This window comes from Felis catus, chromosome F1 (genome assembly GCF_018350175.1).
Source record: "Felis catus isolate Fca126 chromosome F1, F.catus_Fca126_mat1.0, whole genome shotgun sequence".
NCBI lineage: Eukaryota > Metazoa > Chordata > Mammalia > Carnivora > Felidae > Felis > Felis catus.
In genome coordinates this window covers 7441295-7456594 of record NC_058384.1, presented here as the reverse complement: position 1 = coordinate 7456594, position 15300 = coordinate 7441295, and the positions used below count along the sequence as shown (strand labels likewise).

Here is a 15300-nt window from a genome sequence, read left to right as displayed (position 1 = left end):
ACTGAAGAAATAAATGAGTGAATGTGTTTGCAAGCACCTGTCACATTAAAGCCCCCTCCCCCAGTTACTGATGGAAGGGAATCCACTGGGATTTCCAGTGCAAATTCTGAGCAAACATAGTAGGGTAGTAAAGAACCTAGCAATATGAAAGAAATATGCTAGAAACACATTTTTGTAAGTAGGAGATAGGGTTATAGGAAACTTAAAAAAATTTTTTTAACGTTTATTTATTTTTGAGACAGAGAGAGAGCATGAATGGGGGAGGGTGAGAGAGAGGGAGACACAGAATCCGAAACAGGCTCCAGGCTCTGAGCTCTCAGCACAGAGCCCCACGCGGGGCTCGAACTCACGGACCGCGAGATCATGACCTGAGCTGAAGTCGGCCGCTTAACTGACTGAGCCACCCAGGCGCCCCTTAAAAATTTTTTTTAATGTTTATTTTTTTTGGGGGGGGGAAACAGAGTGTGAGCGGGGGAGGGGCAGAGAGAGGGGGAGACACAGAATCTGAAGCAGGCTCCAGGCTCTGAGCTGTCAGCACTGAGCCCTATGTGGGGCTCGAACCCATGAACCATGAGATCATGATCTGAGCTGAAGTCACTTAACCTCCTGAGCCATCCAGGTGCCCCATAGGAAACTTTTAGAGTTATATGGAACTCTGGTTCCATTCCAAGTCGAATTCAAAATGAAGTTAAACTGAGGCATTTATACACACTTACTAACATGACTTAAACAAAACTCCCCGCACTTCAGTTGTTTCTTCCTTAGAGAACCAATGGTTTCAACATTTATTTTTCCTCTTCTAGAGAAAAAAAATTACAATGCTGTCTTCCATTCTCCATCACACAGTAGTTTCTTTATATCTCAAATTACCACAGATGTTAGAAGGGGGAAAGAAGAGAAAGTTTTGTTTTGTTTTTTTTAAATCAAGTTCTTATTTAAATTCTACTTAGATAACATACAGTGTAATATTCGGGAGTAGAATTTAGTGATTCATCACTTACAGAGAACACCCAGTGCTCATCATGACAAGTGCCCTCCTTAATACCCATCACCCATTTAATCCATTCCCTGCTGACTTCTCCTCCATGAATCTTAAATTTGTTCTCTAGATTTAAGAGTGTCTTACTGTTTTCCACGTTCTTTATTTCCTTCCCCTGTGTTTATCTGTTTTGTTTCTTGAATTCCACACATAATTGCACACATAATTGCAATCATTTGGTATTTGTCTTTCTCTGGCAGATTTCACTTGGCGTAATATACTCTAGCTCCATCCGCATCATTGCAAATGGCAAGATTTTATTCTTTTTGATGGCTGAGTAATATTCCATTGTGTGTGTATGTATTTATGTGTATTATACACACACACACACTTATATACTTTTTTACTTCAAATTTATACACACACACACACACACACACACATCTTCTTTACCAGTTCATCAGTCGATGGACACTTGTTTTTTTCTATAATCTGGCTACTGTTGATAATGCTGCTATAAACATCAGGGTACATGTGCCACTTTGCATCAGCATTTTTGTATCCTTTGGGTAAATACCTAGTAGTGCAATTGCTGGGTCATAGGGCAGTTCTATTTTTAACTTTTTGAGGAAATTCCATACTGTTTTCCAGAGCGGCTGCACCAGTTTGTATCCCCACCAGTAATGTAAGGGGGCTCCCCTTTTTACACATCCTCACTGAAATCTGTTGTTTCCTGTGATGTTAATGTTAGCCACTCTGCCAGGTGTGATGTGGTATCTCATCATGGTTTTTTATTTGTATTTCTCAGATTATGAGTGATGCTGAGCATCTTTCCACATGCCTATTAGCCATTTGGATGTCTTCTTTGGAAAAATGTCTATTCATTCATGTCTTGTGCCCATTTCTTAACTGCATTATTTGTTTTGGGGGTGTTGTTTGATAAGTTCTTGATAGATTTTGGATACTAACCCTTTATCAGATTAAGTCATTTGCAAATATCTTCTCTCATGTCATAGATTGCCTTTTAGTTTTGTTGACTGTTTCCTTCACTGTGCAGAAGTTATCTTGGTAAAATCTCAATGGTTCATTTTTGCTTTTATTTCCCTAGCCTTCAGAGATGTGTCTAGTAATAAGTTGCTAGAGCCAAGGTCAAAGAGGTTGTTATCTATGTTCTTCTCTAAGGTTTTGATGGTTTCCTACCTCACATTTAGGTCTTTCATCCATTTTGGATTTATTTTTGTATATAGTATAAGGAAGTGGTCCGGTTTCATTCTTCTGCATGTTGCTGTCCGTTTTCCCAACACCATTTGTTGAAGAGACTGTCTTTTTTCCATTGGTTATTCTCTCCTGCTTTCTTGAAAATGAGTTGAACATATAGCTGTGGGTCTATTTCTGGGTTTTCCATTCTGTTCCATTGGTCTATGTGTCTGTTTTTGTGCCAGTACCATACTGTCTTGATGACTACAGCTTTGTAATATGGCTTGAAGTCTCGAATTGTGACGCTGCCAGCTTTGTTTTTCTTTTTCAGTCTTGCTTTGTCTATTCAAAGTCTTTTGTGGTTCCATCCAAGTTTTAGGATAGTTTGTTCTAGCTCTGTGAAAAATGCTGGTAGTATTTTGATAGGGATTGCACTGAAAGTATAGACTGCTTTGAGTAGTACAGACATTTTAACAACGTTTGTTCTTCCTATCCATGAGCATGGAATGTTTTTCCATTTCTTTGTGTCTTCAATTTCTTTCTTAAGTGTTCTGTAGTTTTCAGAGTACATATCTTTTACCTCTTTGGTTAGGTTTATTACTAGGTATCTTATGGTTTTTAATGTAATTGTAAATGGGACTGATTCCTTGATTTCTCTTTCTGGTGCTTGATTATTGGTATATAGAAATGCAACAGATTTCTGTACGTTGATTTTATATCCTGAGACTTTGTTGCATTCATATATTATTTCTAGCAATTTTTTGGTGGTGTCTTTCAGGTTTTCTACATAGAGTATCATGTCATCTACAAATAGCAAAAAGGTGACTTCTTCCTTGCTGATTTGGATGCCATTTCTTTCTTTTTGTTGTCTGATTGCTGAGACTAGGACTTCTAGTACTATGTTAAATAACAGGGGTGAGAGTGGACATCCCTCTCTTGTTCCAAACCACAGAGGAAACATTCTCTATTTTTCCCCATTGAGGATGACATTAGCTGTGGGTCTTTCACATATGGCCTTTATGATGTTGAGATATGTTCCATGTATCCCTACATAGTTGAGGATTCTTATAAAAAATGGATGCTGTACTTTGTCAAGTGCTTTTCGTGCTTCAATTGACAGGATCATATGGTTCTTAGCCCTTATTAATGCAGTGTATTGCATTTGATTTGCAAATATTGAACCAACCCGGAAGTCCTGGAATAAATCCCACTTGGTCGTGGTGAATAATTATTTGAATGTACTGTTGGATTTGATTTGCTAATATCTCGAGAATTTTTGCATCTATGTTCATCAGGGATATTGGTCTGTAATTCTTATTTCTAGTAGTGTATTTATCTGGTTTGGGTATCAGGGTAATGCTGGCCTCATAGAATGAGTTTGGAAAATTTCCTTCCATTTCTATTTTTGGGAACAGTTTAAAAATAATAGGTATTAACGCTCTTTAATTTGGTAGAAATGCCCCCGGGAAGTCATTTCCCCCTGGACTTTTGTTTGTTGAGGGATTTTGATTACTAATTCAATCTCTTCACTGGTTATGGGTCTGTTCAAATTTTCTACATCTTCCTATTTCAGTTTTGGTAGTTTATATGTTTCTAGGAATTTATCCATTCTTCTAGATTGTCCAATTTTTTCACATATAATTTTTCATAGTATTCTCTTACAATTGTTTGTATTTATGTGTGTTGGTTATGATTACTCCTCTTTCATTTGTGATTTTATTTATTTGGGTCCTTCCTCTTATCTTTTTGATAAGTCTGGCTGGGGTTATCAATTGTATTAATTCTTTCAAAGAACGAGCTTCTAGTTTCATTGATCTGTTTTACTGTTTTTTTTTTTCAGTTTGTTTCTATATCATTTATTTCTGCTCTAATATTTATTATTTCCCTTCTGCTGGCTTTAGGCTTTTTTTTGCTATTCCTTTTCTAACTCCTTTAGGTATAAGATTAAGTTGGGTATTTGAGACTTTTCTTGCTTTTGAGGTAGCTCTGTATTGCTATATACTTCCCTCTTATGACCATTTTTGCTGTATCACATAGGTTTTGGACTGTCAAGTTTTCATTTTCATTTGCTTCCATGTATTTTTTAAATTTCTTCTTTGATTTGCTGCTTAAGCCACTCCGTCTTTAGTAGGATGTTCTTTAACCTCCATGTATTTGTGGCCTTTACAAATTTTTTCTTGTGGTTGACTTCAAGTTTCATAGCATTGTGGTCAGAAAATATGCACAGTATGATCTCAATCTTTTTGTATTTTTTGAGGCTTGATTTGTGATCCAGTATGTGATCTATTCTACAGAATGTACCATGTGCACTCGAGAAGAATGTGTATTCTGCTGCTTCAGCATGAAATGTTCTGAGTATATCTGTTAAGTCCATCTGCTCCAGTGTGTCATTCAAAGTCTCTGTTTCCTTATTGATTCCTTTCTGCTTAGATCATCTGTCCATTGCTATAAGTGCAGTGTTAAAGTCCCCTAGTATTATTGTATTATTATCAATGAGTTTCTCTATGTTTGTGATTAATTTGATTTATGTATTTGGGTGTTCCAGGCTGGGGGCACAAATTGTTAGATCTTCTTGAATAGACCCCTTAATTATGATATAGTGCCCTTCTTCATCTTTTGTTACAGTCTTTGGTTTAAAATCTAGTTTGTCTGATGTAAGTATGGCTACTCCAGCTTTCTTTTAACATCCATTAGCATGATAAATGGTTCTCTATCCCCTTATTTTCAGTCTGTAGGTGTCTTTAGGTCTAAATTGAGTTTCTTGTTGGCAGAATAAAGATGGGCCTTGTTTTTTATTATCCATTCTGGTACCATATGTCTTTTTATTGGAGCATTTAGACTATTTACATTTAGAGCAATTATTGATAGATATGAATTTAGTGTCATCTTATTACCTGCAAAGTCAGTGTTTCTGGAGATTTTCTCAATTCCTTTCTAGTCTTTGTCCCTTTTGGTTACTTTCTCACTCAAACATTCCCCTTTAATATTTCTTGCAGGGCTGGTTTAGTAATTACAAATTCCTTTAAGTTTTTGTTTGCCTGGCAAACGATCTCTTCTTCTATTCTGAAGGACAGCCTTGCTGGATAAAGTATTCTTGGCTGCATACTTTTTCCCATTCAGTACACTGAATGCATCATACCACTCCCTTCTGGCCTGCCAAGTTTCTATGGATGAATCTGTTGCTAACCTTATATTTGTCTTCCTTTGTAGGTTAGGAATTTTTTTCCCCTTGCTGCTTTCAGGATTTTCTCACTGTGTCTGTATTTTGCAAGTTTTACTACAATATGTCTCAGTGTTGGCCTGCTTTTGTTGATTTTGATGGGAATTCTCTGTGCCTCCTGGAATTGGATATCTGTTTCCTTTCACAGATCAGGAATATTTTCAGTTATAATTTGGTCAAATAAGCCTTCTGTCCCTTTTTCCCCCTCTCTTCTTCTGGATTCCCATGATACTAATGCTATTACATTTTATGGAGTCACTGAGTTCCCTATGTCTATATTTGTTATCCAATATTTTCCTTTCCCTCTTCTTTTCAGCTTCATTATTTTCCATAATTTTACCTTCTATATTATTCATTCATTCCTCTGACTCTTCCATCCTTGTGGTCATTACATCCAATCAGTTTTGCGTCTCAGTTACAGCCATTTTTATTTCAGCCTACCTAGATTTTAGGTGGTTTTTTTTTTTGTTTTTTTTTGTTTTTTTTTATTAAAAAAAATTTTTTTTTCAACGTTTATTTATTTTTGGGACAGAGAGAGACAGAGCATGAACGGGGGAGGGGCAGAGAGAGAGGGAGACACAGAATCAGAAACAGGCTCCAGGCTCCGAGCCATCAGCCCAGAGCCTGACGCGGGGCTCGAACTCACGGACCGCGAGATCGTGACCTGGCTGAAGTTGGGCGCTTAACCGACTACGCCACCCAGGCGCCCCTAGATTTTAGGTGTTTTATCTCTGCAGTAATGGACTTCCTGGCGTCTTTTATCCTTTTCTTTAGCTCAGCTAGTATCCTTATGATTGTTGTTTTCAATTCTGACTCAGGCATATTACTTACATCTGTTTCAGTTAGATCCCTGCCCCATGACCTTTTCTTGTTCTTTGTTTTGGGATGAATTCCTCCATCCTGGCATTTTGTCTAAGTCTCTGTCTCCTGTGTGTTAGGAAAGCCTGTTATATTTCTTGCTCCTGAGAGTAATGGCTATTTTAAGAAGAGGTCATATACTGACCAGGGCCTGGCGCTTCAGGAAGTGTTTTTGGTGTATGCAGTGTGCACTCTGCTGCTGTGTTTTGGCCGCTTTTCCTCTCGGGTCAGTCCCCTGCAGAGTTTCACCTTGCCTGCAGTGGGGAGCGTTTGGACCTTTCCAGTGCGTGGCGAATTTTAACTAGGTGTGTTCTGGTCTGCTTGTTAAAAGAGGCTGGGTCCAGTTTCCACTAGAATTGAAGCTTTGCAGCACTCTCTGGTCAGGAGACTTGAGGGGTGCAGGGGGGTCTGTGCTGGTCCCATTGCTCTGCTTCTCAGGCACACTTGCCCTATGAAAAAAGCACCTGCAGAGTGCAAGGAGGCAGGGCTTGGTGTACATGGCTCAAGCCTCCACTGCGGGCACTGCGCTGCTCACTAAAGTCTATCCATACCGATAGCGGCGGGGGACAGTATCAGCTGGCTCTCTATCCCCTGGAGAAGGAAGTTCCTGCCCACTGCTATTCAGAAAGCCTTCACAGCAGAGTGAACGATCTCACCTCATGTGTCCCAGGCATCACTCAGATTGCCACCTTCACCCTGTGTCGGAGCCTTCTGACCACCCAGTGGTGGAGTGCTCCTGTTTGTTTTTTTTTTTTTTGTTTTTGTTTTTTTTTTTTTATCTCAGGAATGCCAGCTGGGTTTCAAAACTCCAAATTTTAAGGATCTGGCATGGCACAGATGCGCACTGACCTCTGAGGAGGGCCTCCCTCTGCCATGGTTGGTGCCAGTTTGTCCCAGAAGGGCAGTCACATGAACATGCAGGGGCTTGGAGTTTAAGCTGGCATCCAGGTTAGCTGCCTTTAGATGGTGTCTCTGCCCCTATGCTAATGAGTGGGGCATCTCAATGGTGCCCACTAGTCAGCTCTTCTGTCACCTGAGAGGCAGTGCCACCTCTCCCAAATGCACTGGGCACTGCCTCTCCCAGTGCTACCCAGGGGATTCTCAGACCATGTTCTCTGCTCCCAGGCCTCTGCCCTCCTCCACAGGAGCACCACTATGCCCATCAGCCTCCACCCGGCCATGGTACAGACTTCTAAACTTCAGACTTTGAGCTCTGCTACTTGTAAAAGCTTGTGATAATAAGTCCCTCTCATTTTTCCTGTTAATGGTTTTGGGGAAGTGTTTTTCTTGTGCAGTCCCCTGTGCGCTGCTCATTCTTGTCCTCTCTCTCTCTCTCTCTCTCTCCTCTCTCTGTGGTCAGAGCTCCTTCCTCTGCAGCACTGGTGATTCTTTTCTCCCCTCAATCATGTTTCTGCCACTCATAACTTCCCTCTAGTTGGGCAATTTGTTCACTCAGTCCTCAGAGTTATTTCTTGGGTATTGTGGGGGGGCCGGGCCCCGGTGCCAGGCTGAGACCGGGTCGAGCAACGTTCCCCGTTGACTCAAGCCAACCCGGTGGTTCCCCCTCCCATTCCCCCACTTTCAAGGGCATACGAAAGCCTTGTCAAGGCTGAGAAAGCTAATTCCTGAAGCCTGTGGTCTGCAGGTGTTGGCAGTAATGCTACCTCCCTTTTTCTACCCCGAGTCAGATAAACACAAACATGGGAATTGTGTTTTGCTAGCAATCTTATCAACAAGGTCTTGTGACCCGTCTAGAAAATGCACAAGAAACACAGAACTAAATGTTTTGGTTGGCAGCGATTATGTGAAACCTGATTATTCTTAGAATGACCTGATCCATAAGAGTCTTATATTATGAAAGATTGTGTACAGCAACAATAAAGCCGTCACTTGGGCCATCAGCCCAGGGGATCCTCCTGTTCCCAAACTTTCTCTTCTCTCTTTTTTTCTTGCATTCCCCTACCCTCAGGACCCTGACCTCGGGGTTTGTCGCGCCGGTCGCGACAAGTGGCGCCCGAACAGGGACCTGGGACAACAAGACGGAAAGCGAAAGCGGACCGCGCGGCGTCTCATTCAGGTAGGGGAACTGTGCCAGCAGCACAGACGACGGGAGTAAAACTATGGGACAGAAACAGCCTACGGAACAGGGATATTTCGTAACTGCCTTGCAGGCTCTTATGAAGGAGGAGGGAATTAAGGTTTCTCAGTCAGCCCTTAGGGAATTTTTTGACATAGGGCATGATTATTGCCCATGGTTTCCAGATGGGGGTACAGTCGATTTAAAGGATTGGCAGCGAGTTGGTCAGGAACTTAAAAATCAAATGAAGATTCGTGGGGCTGCAGTTCCAGGGACTTTGTGGTCTACTTGGACCTGTATTAAGGAGGTCCTTGATCCGCAGGATTCTATTGAAATAGTTTCTCTTAGCTCGGAAGCAGCCCAACCCTTAGTGACTTCAGATGCTCCTGTCCCTCCAGAAACTACTTTCAATGCCCTTTCGGGACAGTCACGGGCGCCTTCACCTTTACCTCCTCTCCCCCTCCTAGAACAGTTATCTGTGCAAGATCCAGAAAATAATGATGACTCTCCTTTTGGGGATCAGGGAGATGATGGGCCGTATTTGGAAGATCAGAGGAAGCCTGCCTTCTTGGCCCCTCTGGTCCAGAAGGTACCTTTAAAACGACCTTCTTTTCAGGCACCAGATAGAGGCTTACCTCGGCTGGCTTTCCCTATTACTCAGAATCAACAGTCCACTGAACCTTACCCCGTTATGGGAACTACTCCTTTGCAGCGGACTCTGTATCAAAATCCTCTACAGCCTAGTATGGTCCAACAGCTCCCTTTACCCTGTCTGTGCTTGATAATTTGAGCAGGGAGGTGTTATGCCCAGGAGATTGGAAGGTCATTGCTCAGGCTTGTTTGAGTGTGGGAGATAACCTCTTGTGGAAAGCAGAATTTGCAGAGAATGCTGAAAACCAGGCTATGTATAATAAAAGAACTAACATACCAGTGGATTTTCACATGCTCACAGGTACAGGACAATATTATGATGTGGGCCTCCAGCTGAATTATCCTGAAGTTGCGTATAATCAAATTAATACCTGTGCCATTACAGCTTGGAAAAAACTCTCCTCCACAGGTGGCAGAACTGAGGAATTGCCTAAAATTAGACAAGGGCCAGATGAGAAGTACCAGGATTTCGTTGGGTGCCTTTTGACTGCAGTCAGTCGTATCGTTACGGATGGGGAGGCAGGTACCATTATTGTGAAACAACTAGCTTATAAACATGCTAATTCTGCATGTCAGGCAGCCATTCATCCTTGGAAAAACCAGGGTACCTTGGAGGATGATATCAGGCTATGTGCTGAGACGGGACCATCTTATATTCAGGGCATTACCTTGGCAGCCGCCTTAAAGGGAATGGACCCCTTACAGGTGCATGCCCAGCTTCAGGGTAAAAACGTAAGAACTAATCCAAGCAAGTTGGGTGGAATAGTGTGTTTCAAATGTGGCCCAAAGGGCCATATGAAGGCCCAATGTCGTAGTAGAGAAATAATTCCAACCACCCCCGGTTTGCCAAGTGGCCCTAACATTAATAATAAGCCGGCAATTATTTGTCCCAGATGTAGACGGGGGTATCACTGGGTCAATGAATGCCGCTCTAAAACTGATTCTAATGGCCAACCTCTTCAGGGAAACTGGAAGCGGGGCCAGCCGCAGGCCCCTCAAACAATTGCGGCCATGTTCCCACAGGCGCCTTCTCACCCATTGTGTCCAACACTGGAGACCTCCCAGGTATTAGCCAACTACACCACGGTACCCCCGCCAGTGCAGGACTAGATCTTACCCCAGATCAGTCTGTTTACCTAGAAGGAGGACAGCCCCCTAAAGCCATCCCCACAGGGATATGGGGGCCTCTACCCAGGAATACTTGGGGGTTATTATTGGGAAGATCCAGCTGGACTCTTAAGGGATTGGTGATCTATCCTGGAGTTATTGATGAAGATTACACTGGAGAAATAAAAATTTTGGCCAGCTTAACTATGGGAACTTTGGTGCTTGAGCCCAAGACTCCCATAGCACAATTGATCTTGATACCCGGATATCCTCCAATAATAAGGCTGTTAAACCTTATCGGGGAAATCAAGGGTTCGGCTCCACAGATCTTTATTGGGCTAAAGTGATCTCTGTAGAAAAGCCCATGCTTACATTGCATATCCAAGGAGTCCCTTTTGAGGGACTAGTGGATACAGGTGCAGATGTCTCAGTTATTGCTCAAAAAAAAAATTGGCCTGTCACATGGCCTACTCAAGTGACTAATATTCCAATTAAAGGTGTCGGTTATGCCTCTGCTCCGTTGCAAAGCTCTGATTATTTACATTAGAGACTCCCTGATGGTATGACTGGAACTTTTCAGCCTTTTGTTTTGAATATAGATCTTAACCTCTGGGGCAGGGACATATGAACTGCAATGAATTTGACTCTGGAGACTAAGGCAGTCCCGATTCAAAAACAGACTAATCTTGCTATGCACCTTATGAAGGAAATGGGCTATATTGAGGGGAAAGACTTAGGGAAGGAGTTGCAGGGAATCCTGAGCCGTATGTCCCCGAGCCCAAAAGAGACCATTTCGGATTGGGTTTTTCCTAGGGCCATTGGAAACTCCCCACGCTATGCCTCTCCAGTGGATGACTTCCACTCCAGTGTGGGTTGACCAATGGCCCTTACCTACTGTTAAGAGGGAGGCTGCTTTTCACCTCATAGAGGAACAACTGCAATTAGGTCATTTAGTTCCCTCCACCAGTCCCTGGAACACTCCAATCTTTGTGATTAGAAAAAAGTCAAATAAATGGAGGTTGCTGCAAGATTTGAGAGCAATTAATGCTGTCATGAAGCCCATGGGGGCTTTGCAACCTGGCCTCCCTTCCCCATCGGCCATTCCTTTACAATATCAATTACTAGTTTTGGACTTAAAAGATTGGTTTTTTTACCATTCCGTTAGCCCCTGGCGACGGAGAACATTTTGCATTCTCCCTGCCTTCCACTAACTTACAGGAACCTGCTAAGCGGTATCAGTGGAAGGTCTTACCGCAAGGCATGGCTAACAGTTCGACTTTATGTCAAGAATTTGTGGCCAGAGCCATTACCCCTTTTAGACAGAGTTTTCCCCATGTATATTGCATCCATTATGTGGACGAGTTACTTTTGGCTGCTGAAACTGAGGAATTATTACAGGAGGCTTTTATTTCTCTTCAAAGATGCCTTAAAGCATATAATTTGATTGTTGCCCCTGAGAAAGTTCAAAGGGAAGCACCTTTTGAATACCTAGGGTATCTCATCTCCAAATCAACTGTCCGACCTCAGAAAGTATCAATTAGAACCGGACATTTGACTACTCTAAATGATTTTCAGAAATTATTAGGAGATATAAACTGGATTAGAAACACACTAGGGGTCACCACAGAACAATTACTGCCTTTGTTTAATATTCTAAAAGGAGATAGTTCTCCGGCATCCCCGCGAAGTCTCACTCAAGAAGCTAAAGAAGCTATGAGACATATAGAACAGGCCATTCAGCAGGCCCAAGTCACTAGAATTGACCCTTCTCAGCCTTTGTATCTAACAATATTAAAACCTCAGGTCATCCCCTTTGCAATTCTGTGGCAATCTCATGGTCCACTTGAATGGCTACATTTAGCCTTACACTCTCTGCATGTCATTAATCCTTTACTATCTATGGTTTGTCTTCTCGTCATTAGAGGAAGATTCCGAGCTGTTCAGCTCTTTGGACACGATCCAGAATGTATTGCATGTGCCTTTCTGACACAGAAGCTGGTGGACGCTGCTTTTGCTCAATCCATCAAATGGCAACTTGCCTTGGCTAATTTTACAGGTCAAATTAAATTTCATTTACCTTCTGATTCTTTAATACAAGGTTTCAATCTTATAGATATTTTGCCCTATAATCCTATTGTTTGTCAGCCGATTGAAGATGCTGCTTCCATTTTTGTGGATGCTAGTAAAGAGGGTAAAATTGCAGTGTATTATGTCACTTCCCAACATAAAAATTTGACCACTTTAAATTATACGACTAAATCTGTCCAAAGGGCCGAGCTTTATGCTGTACAGGTAGCCCTAAAAACTTACCCGGAATCTATAAATGTCTATTCTGACAGTCAATACGTTGTCAAAGCCGTGTTGCAACTTCCCACTGCCTTTATACTGACAGCAGATGAGGAACTTTATCATCTATTTCATGCTATACAAAAACTTCTTAATTCAAGGCACAGTCCAATTTATATTTCCCACATCCGAGCTCACACCGATCTGCCTGGTCCCCTAGTTGCTGGGAATCAGATAGCCGATGCGGCAACCCATTTATTGCAAGCTCTGCCCATTACCACTCCTTTGGAAACAGCCAAAAGGAGTCATGATAATTTTCATCAGAATACGGCAGTCCTTCGACGAGAATTCAAAATATCTCATGAAGCGGCCAAATTGTTAAACAGTGCGGCATCTGTCCGCAATTCTTCCCACAGCCAGTCTATGCCATTAATCCCCGAGGTCTTCGGCCCAATGACTTGTGGCAAATGGACGTCACCCAATATTTACCTTTTGGGAAATTGCAATATATACATGTGTCGTAGATACTTGCTCAGGCTATATACATGCTTCAGCCCACTCAGGAGAAGCATTTGTTGATGTTCAAAATCACCTATTTTCTGCCTTTGTAGCAATGGGCAAACCTCATAAAATAAAAACTGACAATGGTAGTGCTTATACTTCTAAATCTTTTGCAGAATTTTGCCGCCGACTCCGAATTGAGCATACAACTGGCATTGCTTATAATTCCACAGGACAGGCTATTGTTGAGCGAGCTCATCTGACTCTAAAACAATATCTGCAAAAACTTAAAGAAGGGGAGATATTAAAGGGAAAGATAAAGTATTCCCCACATGTACATCTCACTCTTGTGTTGTATGTTTTAAATTTTTTAAATGTCAATGAGGCAGGGATGACCGCCGCAGAGCGTCGCTGGGGAAGGAATCAAGAACCTCTCTTGATGGCAAGATGGAAAGGTATGCCGGAAGGCATTTGGCGAGGCCCAGACCCAGTCCTTCGAAAAGGGCGAGGGTATGCTTGTGTTTTTCCACCGGATGAGGAAGCGCCACGCTGGGTCCCGCTTCGGCTCCTCAGAGACATTACGGTTGCGCCGAAAAATGGCCAAATTGACAGCGACGGAGCCCCCCCCAGAAGCGACAACGGCGGAGTCATAAGGCGGGTACACCCACCTGGGGACAGATAAAGAACCTGCTGACCCAGGCCACTGATGTAGTGATGGCCTCAGGTAGAGAGGTAACGGCCACACATGTCTTCTTGGCATGCCTGTGCTTTCTCACTACAACCGGGGAGTCTGCCCTCTATTGGGCATACATGGTAGGTCCTCCTACAGTACAACCTGTAACATGGAGAGACCCCACACCCAAAGTATACACCAATCTCACCTTTATGGGAGGGGAAGATGCAGGGTTTCTGCCCACTGTGTCGGCCTCTATAAATTGGACAGCGCTCTCTGCAGGAGTACCCATCTGCCTGCAAAGGGAGTCTACGCCGTACAAACTTGCTTATGGGTGTTTGGGTACGAAACCAGTAGGGCGGTCTATTACTTATGCTATGTGGCAAAATGACAAGCGTCCTTCTGAATGGGTACCCCGCTCCGTTGCCGCTTATTGGCAAAAGAGAGAATTATTAGGAGAATGGATGTTTTTTGGACCGCGTGATCCCCCTCAGAATCTTCCTATATGTCCCTCAGTTGGTCAAGGCCTTACCGGGGACTCACCTTGGGGTAAATGTGCCCAATCCTCTTCATTGAGGATGACTCCTAAAGGCATAAACTATACCATTACAGATTAGTCCCGAAAGGCCTGGCATTCATTCCTTCAAGAAACACCTATGGCTATTTTGGAAGTGCAAAGGGAAACAAGGAGACCGTTAGTGGCTCCTTTAAGAGATATGGGTCCACCTCCTAACGAGGTACAGGTACACCACAAGATTATCCCACAAACCATTTTGCACTCCCCTGAAGGAAGAATTCGTTCTGATCTTTGGAAATTATATGCTACCTTTGATAAAATATATACTAATGACGGCTTTAGTTTTCCAGAATATTATGTTTCTCCAGTTCTGCAATTGCGTGCCTGTGTTCCTCCACCCTACTATCTGATTGTTGGAGATGGGACCATTACTCCAGTGAAAGAAGATGGTCATCAGTTATACCGGCTGACGTGTCCTGCTTGTGTTTTGACCAATTGTCTACCAGTAGATGGACCCTTTAGAAGTGGAATGAAGGTTTATCTGGTCTTACAACCTCCCTATTGGATGTTGCCAGTAAATGTTACAGGACCTTGGTATCCTAATTATGGGATGCAATTGGCCTTAGAAATCAGTAAACGGCTATGCAGGACCAAACGGTTTCTTGGACTCTTAATTGCTGGACTCATAGCAGCAGTGACTGTAATTGCCTCTGCAACTGTATCTGTAATATCCTTACGTGAAAGTGCCCAAACGGCATCCCATGTAAATGAATTGGCTCATCATGTATCCAAGGTGTTTGCCACTCAAGAACGAATAGACCGTAAATTGGAAGCCCAATTAGAGGCACTACAAGAAGCATTAATGTATCTTGGTGATCAGTTTGCTGTTTTGCGTACCAGACTTTCTTTAATTTGTCATGATGCATATAAGCATATCTGTGTTACCCCTTTAGAGTATACCAATGTGACATGGGGACAAGTGCGTCATTTACAAGGGGTTTGGTATGATGCTAACACTAGCTTAGACCTCTTACAGCTACAAGAAGAGATAAATGCTGTTGCAAGTAGCTCACTCAGTTTCCCTAACCCTGGATATCTCGCTGAAACCACACTGCACCAACTTAATGGGTTTAATCCATTTAATATTCTTCAGCATTCCTTTTGGATCTTTATTGGAATTGTTTCCGTAATATCTGTTATACTTGTCTTGCTGTGTTATTTCTGGAGATGGGGT

At 42.5% G+C, this 15300-nt stretch overlaps 1 protein-coding gene across 5 annotated transcripts in view; it reads right to left on the bottom strand.

Annotated features, from left to right (window-relative positions):
- The window catches only part of PLD5 (phospholipase D family member 5), a 423318-nt gene that overhangs the window by 128256 nt on the left and 279762 nt on the right, over positions 1 to 15300 (bottom strand). The gene's annotated exons all lie outside the window — the stretch shown is intronic.